This window comes from Pistacia vera, unplaced genomic scaffold (assembly GCF_008641045.1).
Source record: "Pistacia vera cultivar Batoury unplaced genomic scaffold, PisVer_v2 Contig372, whole genome shotgun sequence".
NCBI classification, from domain to species: domain Eukaryota; kingdom Viridiplantae; phylum Streptophyta; class Magnoliopsida; order Sapindales; family Anacardiaceae; genus Pistacia; species Pistacia vera.
The window spans coordinates 988037-1002548 of record NW_022196193.1 but is presented as its reverse complement, the minus strand read 5'-3'; the positions used below and the strand labels follow the sequence as shown (position 1 = coordinate 1002548).

Sequence of the window (14512 nt, the reverse complement as noted above, 5' to 3'; positions counted from 1 at the left end):
TCTCTCTCGGCCTCGTATACCTCATTCAGTCTAGTATACCTTTACTCGGATTGGACTACTCGCCAAGTTAAGTATTTCTTAACTTAGAGAGTGGAGGACTAACTGTATGGGCCAAAAAACATCTTAGGCCTTACTAAGTCCAATCGCTAAAATATCTAATACATGCCCACTACCATTGCCTAATTCTGGTTGGGCTTACTTTAAAAATCCATGCCATGGGCCACCCACAACACTGACCAAGCTTCTCATGGGATTGGATCACCCAGATTGGGCCTCATCATTAACCTATCTAAGCTCAGCCCCGTTGGTCCATGACAACTTCAAAGGGTTCCACTAAAACCCTAAATCATCTACTTCATATTTCATCAGTATCCTAAATGCTCCCAAGAATTTCACCTTCATCCTAATTCATCCAAGATCTTGAATTAGGACTCTTAGTCCTCCAAAGGTAAGTAAGTCAAGGACTTTCCCATTTACAGGAACTCTACCATTATGGACTTAAAGTCCTACTAGGATTCAAAGATCCTATGACCACTATATATACAAAGGTATTGCCTCTCATTAAGGATCCATTATTCAATACCACCTACTAGCTCCTAAAGTCTTGGCTTTTAAGAACTAGCACCTTTGTCATAGTTCTAGCCTCCAATCAGACTCCAGTAACCCTTCCTCCCCTTAACCCTTACTAAATAAGCCTCTTTCAACCTTGTTGACTTGAGCATCAAAGTGCCTACGGTAGACACCACACCGATGTTTTGTGAGCTTTGCGCTTGTTTATTTGTGTGTGCAGGTTCAACAGATCATTAGTGGCCTCAACCTCATAGGAACATCTTATTCCATAACCGTAGATTTTTACCATCTACAGTATGTATCCAAACCCAACATGAAAACTAACTTGTAGTAAATTTTAACTTAGTTGCAAATGTTCCCCCTTAAAAAAAAAAAAATTAACTTCTTTAGTTTTTCTTTTATTCATATTTTAGAATATCATGTATTCTTAATTGTTAGTTTTAATTTGTATATTATAATATGGGCTAATTAATCTTTCACTTAGTTTTTTTATTTCATTAAATTCTAGTATTTTGATTAGACATAAAATCAAGATATTGAGCTTTATGATTTTTTTTTTTTTCTTTTCTTTATTATCTTAAGTTAAAAGTCTTATTGTTGTTACATTTTATTTAGGAAATGATCCTCAATACAATAAATTTAAGTCTCCTAATGGATTTTGATAATTCTATTTTTCTCTATGATTTTGCATTGAAATTCGATAGGATTTAGGATACTTTTCATATAATTTGGGCCATAATTGCTACCTAATTATATTAATTTTTCTTTGTAGGCCTAAACGATGATTTTGAGCATAAATTGCGTAACTTGAGCTTGGAAACTCAAAATGACCTGAATTTAGAAGCTTTGGAAATATAAGAAGCAGAACTACAACTTTCATGTTTTGAGTTTTTCCTAATTCAGACTGGAAGAGGGTGAAAATTAGGCTTGAAGTTGTGAACAGTATGTTGGGAACCGAAGAAAAATGTCTTTGGATGTGATTCAGTAGTTTGGTGATAACGTGCGATTTAGACCTCGGATCTAGCTGATTCTTGAATGAGTAGAAATATAATTGAGAGGGATAAAATTCATATGTTTACCACTTTTCCAGATTCAGAATCTATCATGCTCAAATTTTGCCCGAAAGATCCTCGCCGCTACAAAGAAAAATATTCGTCGCAGCGAAACTGCGTCAGATGTGAAAAATAAAATGACGCATTTTGGCTTGCTAGGGGTTCATCCTTAAGTGAAAGAGGTATAAATTAGCACCAAAATGAAGGGAAAAGGGTCTTGGTTCGTCATTTGGAAGGTAGCTCTTGGAAGGAGAAGATTATTGAAGATTTGGGCTTCAAATTAGAGAAGATTTCTCCATCTTTTGCTTGTTTTCCAATGATGAATCTGGATTCAGTTTGTTTTTGTTATTTTGTTTTGTTTTTGAGTATGAACTAAGTTGTTTAGCTAGGGTTTGATGTAACCTTGATACAATGATTCAAATTTATATGAATTGATTTACTTTGAGTTTTAATTTCATGATTGAGTGTTATCTCTTTGCTTAATGACTTTTGGATGCTTGATCACCATTCAAATGTATGTTGTTCACAATGAGAATAACAAGTGATTTGTGATTGTGCCTCTTGGGATAAATACCTAATGGAGATCGAGGTGCTGACCAAGTTGATGTTCCCAAATATTCTCAAGATCCTTTGCAAGGAATTGACGGTTCAATGACTAGGGCAAAGACAAATAGGATGAAAGAGGCTTTGCAAGGCTTGATCATGGAAGTGCAATACAAAGAGGCTATACTAGAAGACTCTAAGACTAAATTCGAAGATTTCAAAGGTTCACCAAGGATGGCCTATTATCTTTTTATGCAAGGGGTAGATTCGGAAGATCAAGTTGGATGCAAGGATTAATTTAGGAATCAATTTTCATTTATTTAATCTTGGGTTTTTTTTATGTTTTAATTATCATTGGATTCTTTAGTCTTGTAATTGATTAAGGTTATTTAGGCCCAATTCGCTTGTACTTAGGCCCAACCCGTTTTTCAATTAGTAGGGTTTTCTTTAGGGTTTGTTGTTATAAAAAGGAGCACCATGTTATTATTTGGGGACAGTTACTATCAATTGAAGTTTATTTCAGAAAGCTATTTGCTTTGCCTTCTTGTGTTCTTGATTGAATGCTTGAACTCGACTTTCAAAGGGAGTGATCAACCTTTGTGGCGTCTCAAGATTAGGGTTTTAAGGACTTAGTTCCTTACGGTTCTAATTCGTCATCCTCAACACATTCCTAGCAAAACAACTTGTTCCTATTCTATCATTTGGTATCAGAGCTTTAGTTGCTAGAAACAGGTTATTTATCTCCAATACTCTTTGTTTGCGTTCTTGATTCAAACAAAAAAAAAAAAATTGAATTCATCTTTTCATAGTTCTTCTGCTAAAAAAAAAGAGCCGCCAAAAAAAAAAAAAGCGAAAAAGCAAAAAAAAAAAAAATGAAAAAAAAAAGAACAAAGTGGCAATTTCGAGTTGTTTAGTTTCTCATTCTTGTTCTCTTTTCTAAGTATTCTATTTTTGTTGAATTAAGTTTCCAATTCTTGTTTTTCTTGCTTGAGTTTCTTATTCTTGTTTAATTAGTTTCCTTTATTCTGTTCTAGTTTCCTTTTTATTTTGTTCTAGTTTCCCTTTATTTTTGTTCTAGTGATTGTTTCAAGTATATACAAGTTGTTTTGCATCTTTTTCCTTTTTAATCATTTAGCGTCAATTCTAGTGATTTCTTTCACATGTCTTTTGCTTCCTTTTAGAGTTTCTTTATTTTTCTTGGTTCTTTAGAGTCATCTTGGGTCTTTCTTTCTGTTCACCATTTGCCTAAACTAAGTTTTTAAAGTTCTGAGTTTTGAGATTGTCACACTTGAGATTTTTTGAATTCTTTGATTCTATTAAGAACATAAAGGGGGCTGGCTTGGCTTTGAGTTGTAAAAGGCAAGAGAGATCATCATCAAGAAAAAGCCAACATAGTGTGAAACACGAGTGATAACAATCTGATTTGAGTGCAAACACGTGAAGGAGTGTGTGAGGAACAACACCTTTTATTTTATATAATTTCACGGGTTGAAACCATGAGTAAGGAGAACCACAAGAAGTCAACATGAAATTCTTCATCAAGGCTGTTATTGACCAATTTAAATTGTTGAATGTGAGATTAAATGATTTGGAGTCCTCTTCCGGTACTAAATCACATAGAAGATGTGAGTTCGACGAAGAAGACAAAGCTGATTCTAAAATGGAGAGAACAAGTTATGAATGAACCAAGAAGGTTGACGGCAAAAGAGATAACAATATAGGCATAACAAAGATGGCAATTCCGACTTTTCAAGGAAAGAATGATCCTGAGCTATACTTGGAGTGAGAAAGAAAGGTTGAGCACGTATTTGATTGTCATAATTACTCCGAGGAGAAGAAAGTAAAGCTAGCAGCCATGGAGTTTACAGATTATGCAGGTATATGGTGGGATCAATTGGCGATCAATAGGTACAGGAATGGTGAGAGACCTATTCAGTTATGGGAAGAGATGAAGTTGGTGATGCGCAACAGATTTATACCTAGCCATTACTATAGAAATTTGTATTGGAAGTTGCAAGGGTTGGTTCAAGGTTCCATGAGTGTAGAGGATTATTATAAGGAGATGGAAATCGCCATGATTAGAGCAAACATAGAGGAAGACAGAGAAGCAATAATGGCTAGATTCATTGTCAGATTGAACAAGGAGATTGCTGATGTGGTTGAGTTGCAACATTACGTAGAGATGGAGGAGCTACTACACAAAGCCATTAAAGTGGAGAAGCAAATCAAGTCCAAAAGGTTCAGATCTTGTTCATCCTTTAACTCTCCATGGAGATCAAATTGGAAGGACAACAAAGCTGCCTTCAAAACAAAAGAAGAAGCAAAGTCGAAGAATTCGGTTGCTATTCCTAAAGGTAAACCCAAAACTAAAACTCTTACTAAGTCACGTGATATTAAGTGTTTTAGGTGTCAAGGATTCGGACATATTGCTTCCGAATGCCCAAACAAAAAGGTTATGGTTGTACGGGCAAATTGATAAGTTTAAAGTGCTTGCTCAAGTGACGATGAGATGCCACCATTGGAGGATTGTTCTGATGTTGAAGTGGAAGAACCTATGCATGGTGATTTACTTGTTACAAGGAGAGCCCTGAGTATACAGCCTAAAGATGAAGGACATGAGGAGCAACGTGAGAATATTTTTCCCACAAGATGCCACGTGAAGGATAAGGTATGTACATTGATTATTGATAGTGCAAGTTGTATAATGTTGCTAATACTTTGTTGGTAGAAAAGTTGAATTTGAAGTGGAAAAAGCATCCTAAACCGTACAGGCTACAATGGCTGAATGACTGTGGAGAAGTGAAGGTAAACAAGCAAGTTCGAGTTCCTTTATCAATTGGCAAGTATGAGGATGAGGTTCTGTGTGATGTGGCACCGATGTATGCTGGTCATATATTGCTTGGCCGACCGTGGCAGTTTGATAGGAGGGTGTCGCATGATGGGTACAAAAATCGTTATTCTTTTGTAATGAACAACCGAAAAGTTGTATTAGTGATGAGAATGCAAAATGTCATATTTACCCCCCTTAATGTCTAGTCTTTTATACTTATTTTTTGCCTAAATGTACTCATTATTATTCTATTTTTATTTAGGATGCAAATGGAGGCGTTAAATTAAAACGAAACTAATTAGGTGAATTCGGACAGTTTTGACATTGCTTCGTAATCTGGGAAGAACTCTCTCATCCAAGCTCCGATTGAGATTTTTTAAATTCTGTGGAACCCTAAGAAATAGATCTACAACTTTCATGTTTTGAGTTTGGAGAGATACTCGCTGTATCAAGGTTGTAATCGGGCTTGAAGCTGACGCACCTGCACTGCTGATGTTCTGGAACATTCTGCCCTATCAAGCAAGTCAATTAGGCAGTTTATTATTGGAAGTTTTGAAGACTTGTTGCACGCAAGTTACAGCTGGAAACACCACTTTCCTATTTTACATTAGGACTTTATTTTATTTTCAATTAATCAGATTAGGATAAATGTTATTTTAGGATATTAGAATATTTTTAGGAGATTTAGTAGATATTCCAAATTTGATTTGGATATTTTTAAAGAGGAGATCAGATTGGGAGAGACACACACGCCTCTCCTTCTTCTCTTCTGCAATTGCTCTTTTGATTTTTCATGATGGCCATGAGCGGCTAAATTTTCATAACTTGGTCGAAGGAAACAGAGGCCTCGGAATCAATAAAACTGTGAGATCTAATATGTCTTTAGTGTTCAATATATGCCTTGAGTATTGGATGTTCTTCTATGCCTATTTTCATGATTGTCTCATTTAATTACTAGGAGGCCTACTAGTTTATTATTTGTTGCAATCTATTGCTAAATTAGATATCAAATCCGTAATTGTTTGATCCCTCTAATTTGTGAGTAAATAAGAGTTAAGAATTCACTGTGTCAGGAATTATTAAATCTTAAGAAGAACATTCAACTAAATTAAATACAATCGCTTGCGTTTGTGTTGTTTAGCTTCATCGATCTCTCTAGTTCTTAAGGCTGCCACCAGATTAAACCTTTAGCGCTTGTCTTGGGTTGTTTAGTAGTAAGATTAATTAGATCGCTTGTTTCCTAATTAACTACAACTAAGGAGAGATAGGAAAATAGTTCCAATGGTGAATATTCAAAATATGAATTGATATATACTTGCATCGATGATCAGTTGTAAAATTTTGATGGTGGATGTTGACTTAGACCAAGGTTTGTTCTTTTAATTGATTTCGATAATTTGATTTGAATTGTCCCTTAGTTATTTTTTTTCCTGAAATTGTTTTCTTTATACTCAAATCCCCCCCATCCTTGTTCACGTAGCATAAAACTAGGCTAAACACTCTCCGTGGGAACGATCCTTACTCGCACTACTACATGTATTCTTAGATTTTAATTCTGGTTGCCTATGACAGCACACCAATTAGCCCCTCTCAAACCTTTGCAAGCTTGTAAGGACCAAATTAGGATAGCAAGAGAGTGCAAAATGAGAAAGAAACAATAGTGTGAGCAAGAGGAAAATAGAAAGAGAGCAAGTGAGGTCGAGAGGAAAAATGGAGAGAAAAGTGAGCAAAAAGGAGAAAAAAGTGAGCAACATGGAGAGAAAAATAAAAGAATGAGTGTACTTACTGAAAAACATGAGGTTAAGAGTGTAATGATGGCGAGGCAACAAGTACTTGTACTTATGTACAAGGATGTTTATCTTTCTACTAACAACCTTAACTCATCTTTGCCTAGTGTTGTCGTGCCTTTATTGCAGGAATTTGAGGACCTATTTCCTGAGGAGATTCCCCATGGATTACCACCTCTAATAGGAATTAAGCATCAAATAGACTTCATACCTAGTTCCGCCATACCAAATCGACCTGCTTATAAAGTAATCCCAATGAAACGAAGGAGATACAAAGGCAAGTGGATGAGCTATTGCAAAAGGGATTTGTAAGTGAGAGTCTTTGCCCATGTTAGATTCCTGTCCTCTTAGTCCCAAAGAAAGATGAAACATGGCGTATGTGTGTGGATTGCTGAGCTATTAACAAGATAACGGTAAAGTATAAACATCCTATCCCCAAATTAGATGATATGCTCGATGAATTGCATGGCTCTCAATTGTTTTCTAAAATTGATTTAAAGAATGGCTATTATCCGATTCACATGAAAGAGGGAGACGAATGGAAAATTGCACTTAAAACTAAATATGGATTGTATGAATGGTTAGTAATGCCTTTTAGTTTAACCAATGCACCTAGTACCTTCATGAGGTTGATGAACCATGTCTTGCGTGCTTTCATGGGAAAGTTTGTGGTAGTTTACTTTGATGATATTTTAGTTTATAGCAAAAATTTGGATGAACATGTGAAACACTTGCATGTTGTGTTTAGTGTGTTGAGATAGCACCAATTGTATGCTAATCTTAAGAAGTGCATGTTTTGTATGGAATCTGTTGTGTTTCTTGGATTTGTTGTTAGTTCGTAGGGTATTAGTGTTGATGAAGAAAAGGTAAGGGCAATAAGGGACTGGCCTACACCTAAGAATACGAATGAGGTGAGAAGTTTCCATGGGTTAGCAAGTTTTTATCGAAGGTTTGTTAAAGATTTTAGTTCTATTGTTGCACCTTTGAATGAATTTGTTAAAAAGAATGTTGTTTTTAAATGGGATGATGTGCATGACTGGGCTTTCAAAACTTTGAAAGATAAGCTAACTTTGATAAAGCTTTTGAGATAGAATGTGATGCATCCGGGATTGGAATAGGAGCTGTTTTGATGCAGGATTCCAAACCAATTGCTTATTTCAGTGAAAAGCTAAGTGGGGCAGCATTGAATTATCCTACTTATGACAAGGAGCTTTATGCATTAGTGAGAACTCTTCAAACATGGAAGCATTACTTGTGGTCGAGGGAATTCATCATTCATTCCGATCATGAGAGCTTGAAGTTCTTGAAGACCCAAGGTAAGTTTAATAAAAGACATACTAAGTGGTTGGAGTTCATAGAAACGTTTCTTTACATAATCAAATACAAGCATAGGAAGGAAAACATTGTGGCTGATGCATTGTCTAGGAGGTACGTATTACTTACTTCATTGCAAACTAAATTACTTGGTTTTGAATTGCTTAAGGATTTGTATGCCAATGATTCTGATTTCAGCCAAGTATGGAATGCATGTGATAAGTGTGTGTTTGGTGATTTTTATAGGCATGAAGGATTTCTCTTCAAGAAAGATAAATTATGTGTGCCTATTTGTTATGTTCGTGAGTTGCTTGTTAGGGAAAGTCATAGGGGAGGTTTGATGGGTCACTTTGGTGTTCTAAAGACTTTAGATATATTAAGTGAGCATTTTTATTGGCCTAATATGAAGCATGATGTGCAATCTATTTGTGATAAGTGCATTACATGTAGGCAAGCAAAATCTAAAGTTAGACCGCATGGCTTGTATACCCCTTTGCTTGTACCTAATCAACATTGGATTGATATATCTATGGATTTTGTTTTAGGATTACCAAGGACTCAAATTGGTAAGGATCGCATATTTGTTGTCGTTGATAAGTTTAGTAAAATGGCTCATTTTATTGCATGTTCTAAAAACAAACGACACAACACATATTGCTGATTTGTTCTTTAAAGAAGTGGATCGTTTGCATGGGTTGCCTAAGACAATTTTTAGTGATAGAGATATTAAGTTCCTAAGTCATTTTTGGCACACTTTATGGAATAAATTAAGAACCAAACTGTTATTTTCTACTGTTGCACATCCTCAAACGGATGGTCAAACTGAAGTAGTTAATAGGGCACTCACTACTTTGTTGCGTGTTATCACTCAAAAGAACTTAAGGCAGTGGGAGAAGTGTTTGCCACATATTGGGTTTGCATATAATAAGACTGTTCATTCTACTTCTTCATTTTCTCCTTTTGAAATTGTTTATGGCTTTAATCCTTTAACACTTGTGGATATTTTACCTTTGCCTACTAATGAGCATGTTAATCTTGATGGTAAGAAAAAGGCAGATTTTGTGAAGGATTTACATGCCAGAGTTCGGGCCAACATTGAAAGGAAGAATGAGCAATATGCTAAGCAAGCCAATAAGGGGTGTTTGAAGGTTGTCTTCCAACTTGGAGATTGGGTTTGGGTGCACATGCATAAAGAGAGGTTTCCCACACAAAGGAAATCAAAATTGCAGCCTCAGGGAGATGGAACTTTTCAAGTCTTGGAGCGAATCAATGATAATGCCTACAAGCTAGATTTGCCAAGCGACTATGGTAATGTTAGTGCAACTTTTAATGTTGTTGATTTACCTTTGTTTGATGTAGGAGATTTGAGGATGAATCCTTTCGAAGAGCAGTTGAATAATGGAGATCAAGGTGCTGACCAAGTTGATGTTCCCAAATATTCTCAAGATCCTTTACAAGGAATTGGCAGTCCAATGACTAGGGCAAAGACAAATAGGATGAAAGAGGCTTTGTAAGGCTTGATCATGGAAGTGCAATACAAAGAGGCTGTACTAGAAGACTCTATGACTAAATTCAAAGATTTCAAAGCTTCACCAAGGATGGCCTATTATCTTTTTATGCAAGGGGTAGATTCGGAAATCAAGTTGGATGCAAGGATTAATTTAGGAATTAATTTTCGTTATTTAATCTTTGGTTTTTTTTATGTTTTAATTATCATTAGATTCTTTAGTCTTTTATTTATTTAAGGTTTATTTAGGCCCAATTTGCTTGTACTTAGGCCCAACCCATTTTTCAATTAGCTAGGGTTTTCTTTTAGGGTTTGTTGCTTATAAAAAGGAGTAGCCATGTTATTTTTTGGGGTTATTTTTTGGGGACAGATTATTATCAATTGAAGTTTATTTCAGAAAGTTATTTGCTTCGCCTCCTTGTGTTCTTGATTGAATGCTTGAATCTCGACTTATCAAAGGGAGTGATCAACCTTTGTGGCATCTCAAGATTAGGGTTTTAAGGACTTAGTTTCTTTACAGTCCTAATTCGATCATCCTCAACACGTTCCTAGCAAAACAACTTGTTCCTATTCTATCAATACCATAGATTGAGCGAAAGCTAGAGATAGATAAATGCGATCTATGAAATCTAGATAGAATTCCATAAAGCTTAAAAGAATTTGAACTATTAATCTTCATTTTGTTGGGTGCGGAAGCTTAATAGGGATAAGTAGGAAAATATAGCGTGAGAAGGTATGTTTTACAACTTAGGAAATTCAATTTTCAATCAAGGAATTAGAACTTGGGTAATAGATTCTATGATTTGGGTTAGCGTATCTAGGTGAAATCAACACCTTAGCATTTTTCTTAGCATTGTTTAATTAGTTAAGTTGTTGGGTTTTGCTTTAATTTCTTTATCATTCATTTATATTTTGTTAATTTGTATTTAGTTTGTTAATTTTTCATCAATCCAATTTATTGTTGCTTCAATTAGGACTTAAACTAAAGAAATTGGTACTTAGTAACACTATCTTCATGGGAACGATACTCTACTTATCACTTTATTACTTTTTACGACCAGTGCACTTGCTACACATATGCAAGTTTGTCAACAGCACGCATCAAGTTTTTGGCGTCGTTGCCTTGGATGGTTGATTATTAATATTGATAGTATCTAGTGTAGTGCTAAATTGAAGCTTTTATTTCATTTTTGTAGTTAATCATAAATATTGTATAGTCTTAAGCTTGAGTTCTTTTATTTATAGTTTTTATTTTTATTTTGTAGTTAAGGTTAATTAACTGTTTCTTGTAGTGCAGTGGAGATCATGGCAGAAGTACATAGAACGTTGATGGATTACGCCATACCAACGATGCAAGAATGCAATTGTGGTTTTACAAGGCCACCTGTTGCAGTGAACTTTGAGATTAAGCCGACAATAATTCAGATTATCCAACAATCAGTCCAATTTGGTGGAAATTCATATGAGGATCCAATTTTGCATATCGCTAGCTTTCTAGAGATATGTGACACATTCAAGGTTAATGGAATGACTGATGATGCAATTAGGCTGAGATTGTTCTCATTTTCACTGAGAGATAAGGTAAAAGGTTGGCTCATGTCACACCTAGTTGGGACAATCACCACATGGGACGGATTAGCTCAAAATTTTCTTGCAAAATACTTCCCACCAGAGAAGACGACAAAAATGAGAAATGACATTATCTCTTTCGTGAAAGGCAATGATGAATCACTCTATGAAGCTTGGGAGAGGTACACAGAGTTATTAAGGAAACGTCCACATCATGGTCTACCATTTTGGATACAAGTCCAAACATTTTACGATGGGTTGCTACCAAATATTCAAACTATGGTAGATGTGGCAGCAGGCGGAGCCTTAAATAAAAAGACCCTAGAAGATGCTTATGAATTGCTTGAGGTGATGGCCAACGATAACTACCAAAGACCTAATGAGAGAGCAATGCCAAAGAGAACAATGGGTTTACTTGAAGTCGATGCGTTTTCCACATTATCAACACAAAATGCATCACTTCAAAGTCAATTGGGAGGTATGAATGTAAATTCTATTCATTCACCTTTTATAACTTGTGAGTTTTGTGCAGGAAACCATGGGAGTGTGGAATGCCAAGATGGAAACCAGTTAGTCTTCTCAACAACCGAGCAAGTGAATTACATGGTTTGTTCACAAAGGCTGCAAAATGACCCATTCTCTAACACCTACAATCTTGGTTAGGGGAATCACTCAAATTTGTCCTTGAGCAATCAAAGCAGTCAATCAAATCAAAGGACAGTGCCAAACCATCAACCAGTGGTGAATCATCAACCATGTGAGCAAAGAATGTCGAAATTGGAGGATATGTTTGAGAAATTCATGCAAGAAACCATAAGTTTTATGAATGAGACACGCTCAAACTTCAGAAATCAAGGAGTGTCCATTTGAAATTCGGAGGTTCAAATGGGGCAAGTGGTTGAACAATTGACAGGATCTCAAGGTTCTTTGCCAAGCACAACGGTCACAAATCCTAAAGAACAATTAAATGTCATAACAATGAGGAGAGGCATAGTGTTGGAGCAACCTCACAATGAAGAAAAGTTGGAAGAACAAGAAGACAAGACTAATGAAGAGGAAAATCTCAAAGCAAAATGGTGTGCAAGATACTTAGGGGAATTTCAACTAAGCAACTCACCTCACAAGGAACAATTTGAGGAATTTGGTGTAAATGCGCACAAGTCAAAATTGGTGTTGCAAGAGACTCCAAGAATTGGACTCAACCAATCACCATCTCATCTCAAGTACGCATATATGAATTTAAAGTTCTAAAAAGATGCTTATGAGAATGCCCAAAATTCCAAAGGAAAGACCAAGAGGTGGCAAAGGGAAGTGAAGCACCCTACAAGGATCCACATTGATGAAAGAATGAGAAAGTCGAGCTTTTGACTATAAACAAGCACTTCTTGGGAGGCAACCCAAGCATTCTAATTTTGAGTTGTTTTATGTTTGTTTATATATTATCTGACTTAGGAAATAGTTTAATTTCGTTTGCCTTTTGGTGTTTTAGGTGAATGATCAAAATGTGGCATGAAACAAAATTTCCCAGACTTCACCACGGCAAAGGAAAAATCTCGCCACAGCATTGTATGCACTGCCAATTGAGTGCTCATGGGATTCCAAATTTCACCGCGGCGAAGTCTATTCTTCGTCGCGGCATCGTACACACTACCACATTTGGAATTAAGGAAATTCAAGAACTTCGCCACGGCGAAAAGTTTTTTCGCTGCAGCAAAACCTGAGAATCTTCATAAACCTACCTTCATTCTCTCCATTTTTGCAATTTCAAACCCTAGCCTTCAAAGAATTTCTTTTTCTTTTCTTCAATTTCTCACCTTTTCCCCTCAAAACTCTTACACCATTCCACTCCCTTACCTCTTTAAACAATGATGCACCTTTCCATTGCCCCGGTTTAAACCATTTTGAAGAAATTTTAAGCAGCCCTAGGTTTTGAAAATTTGGAGCTTTCTTTTTGCAATTTTGAATGAAATTGGAGCAATTAAAGGTTGGAAAGCTTGGGCTCGGTAAAGTTAAGAGTTTTGTGCAATTTATTTGTTCACATTCAATTATGGATTTGTTTTTGTTGAAAAATTGCTTGAATTTGTTGATTGTGGATGTTGGTTGAGAATTTGAGGATTGAGTTGATTGTGGAGTGTAGAAATTATTGATTTTGATTTAATTTGGTGTTGAGGAAGTTGGGTTTGCTGTGTTGAAATGCTTTTAGCAAATTTAGGAGTTGTGTGAAGAGGAAGAAGTAGAAGAAGATTGAAGCCTGAAGCTCTTTTCTTTTTAGTTTTTGTTTTTATCTCTTTATGTTTTGTAAGTAGGAATTGATGTTGATTTCCTGGTTTTTAGCTCTTTATTTGTTTTTGTTTAGATTTTAGGTTTAGTTCAATAAGGTTGAAATCATGATGTAATTCTTTCATATTAATCGGTGAGGGTATCTAACACAGTTGGCACCATAGACTTTCATTTGTTTGACAGATGGTGATGATGAGGAAGCTAAGGAATGGATGCCAGGATTTTGCACAAAAATTGGCCTTTACGGATTAATTAGGGGAGTATCTTGTAACCTTTACTTTTGTTTTTCTATTCCTTGAATATGCATGATGTGACATTGGGGACAATGTCATTTTAAGTTTGGGGGTAAGTAAATTTTGAAATTTTTTGTGTTTAGTTTGTTTGTGTGTTTTAGCTCGAAATTGTGTTTCTTTTGTTTTAAGTTCTTTGATTGTTATTTGTTTTGTGTGTGTTGTGTTGTTGTTGCCTAGATGAATTGCATAAGTCTATGATGAGACTAGGATTGTTGGGATATTATTTATGGAAAATGCTAAGCATTGCTTCAAGTTTATGTTGGTTGATTAAATTTTTTTTTTTTCTAGAGGTTTGTTGAGTGGTTCAACCACCATTTTCATTATTTTGGCATGCTTAGATTCATTTTATATGGTTAGGTGAAGTCTTGATAATGTTGGTAGACTCTAGAACCTAGTTAAGAAGTGCTTGAGGCGAAATTCTAGGATTAAACATTGTTGAGGAAATGATTTAGGCATTTTTTGGAACATTTAAGCCTTTCTAGCCGACCCATGAATAAATCTTTCCCTAGTCACCCATTTGAGCCTTATGAGATTATCATTGCCTTAGTTTTCTTGCAAACCAAAAATTGTCTAATCCCTATACCCTAAACACTTTATCATACCCTTTAGGAGAATTATGGAACTAATGTATGACACAAAAGAGCTTTGAGAGCTGTGTGAATAAGTGATGGACCAAAATTTTAAGTTTGGGGGTTGCAAAAAGGGCAAGAAGAAGGGGCAATAGACCTCAATGGTGTTGTAAATATTTGTTATTGCAAAAAAAAAAA

At 35.6% G+C, this 14512-nt stretch overlaps 1 non-coding gene and 1 pseudogene across 1 annotated transcript; one reads left to right on the top strand and one right to left on the bottom strand.

Annotated features, from left to right (window-relative positions):
* Nucleotides 1-3897: 3897 nt before the first annotated feature.
* On the top strand, nucleotides 3898-12665 carry LOC116140421 (annotated as a pseudogene).
* On the bottom strand, nucleotides 11287-11393 carry LOC116140449. The gene has a single exon (XR_004129626.1). It is a non-coding gene; the product is annotated as a small nucleolar RNA R71 (small nucleolar RNA).
* Nucleotides 12666-14512: the final 1847 nt, after the last annotated feature.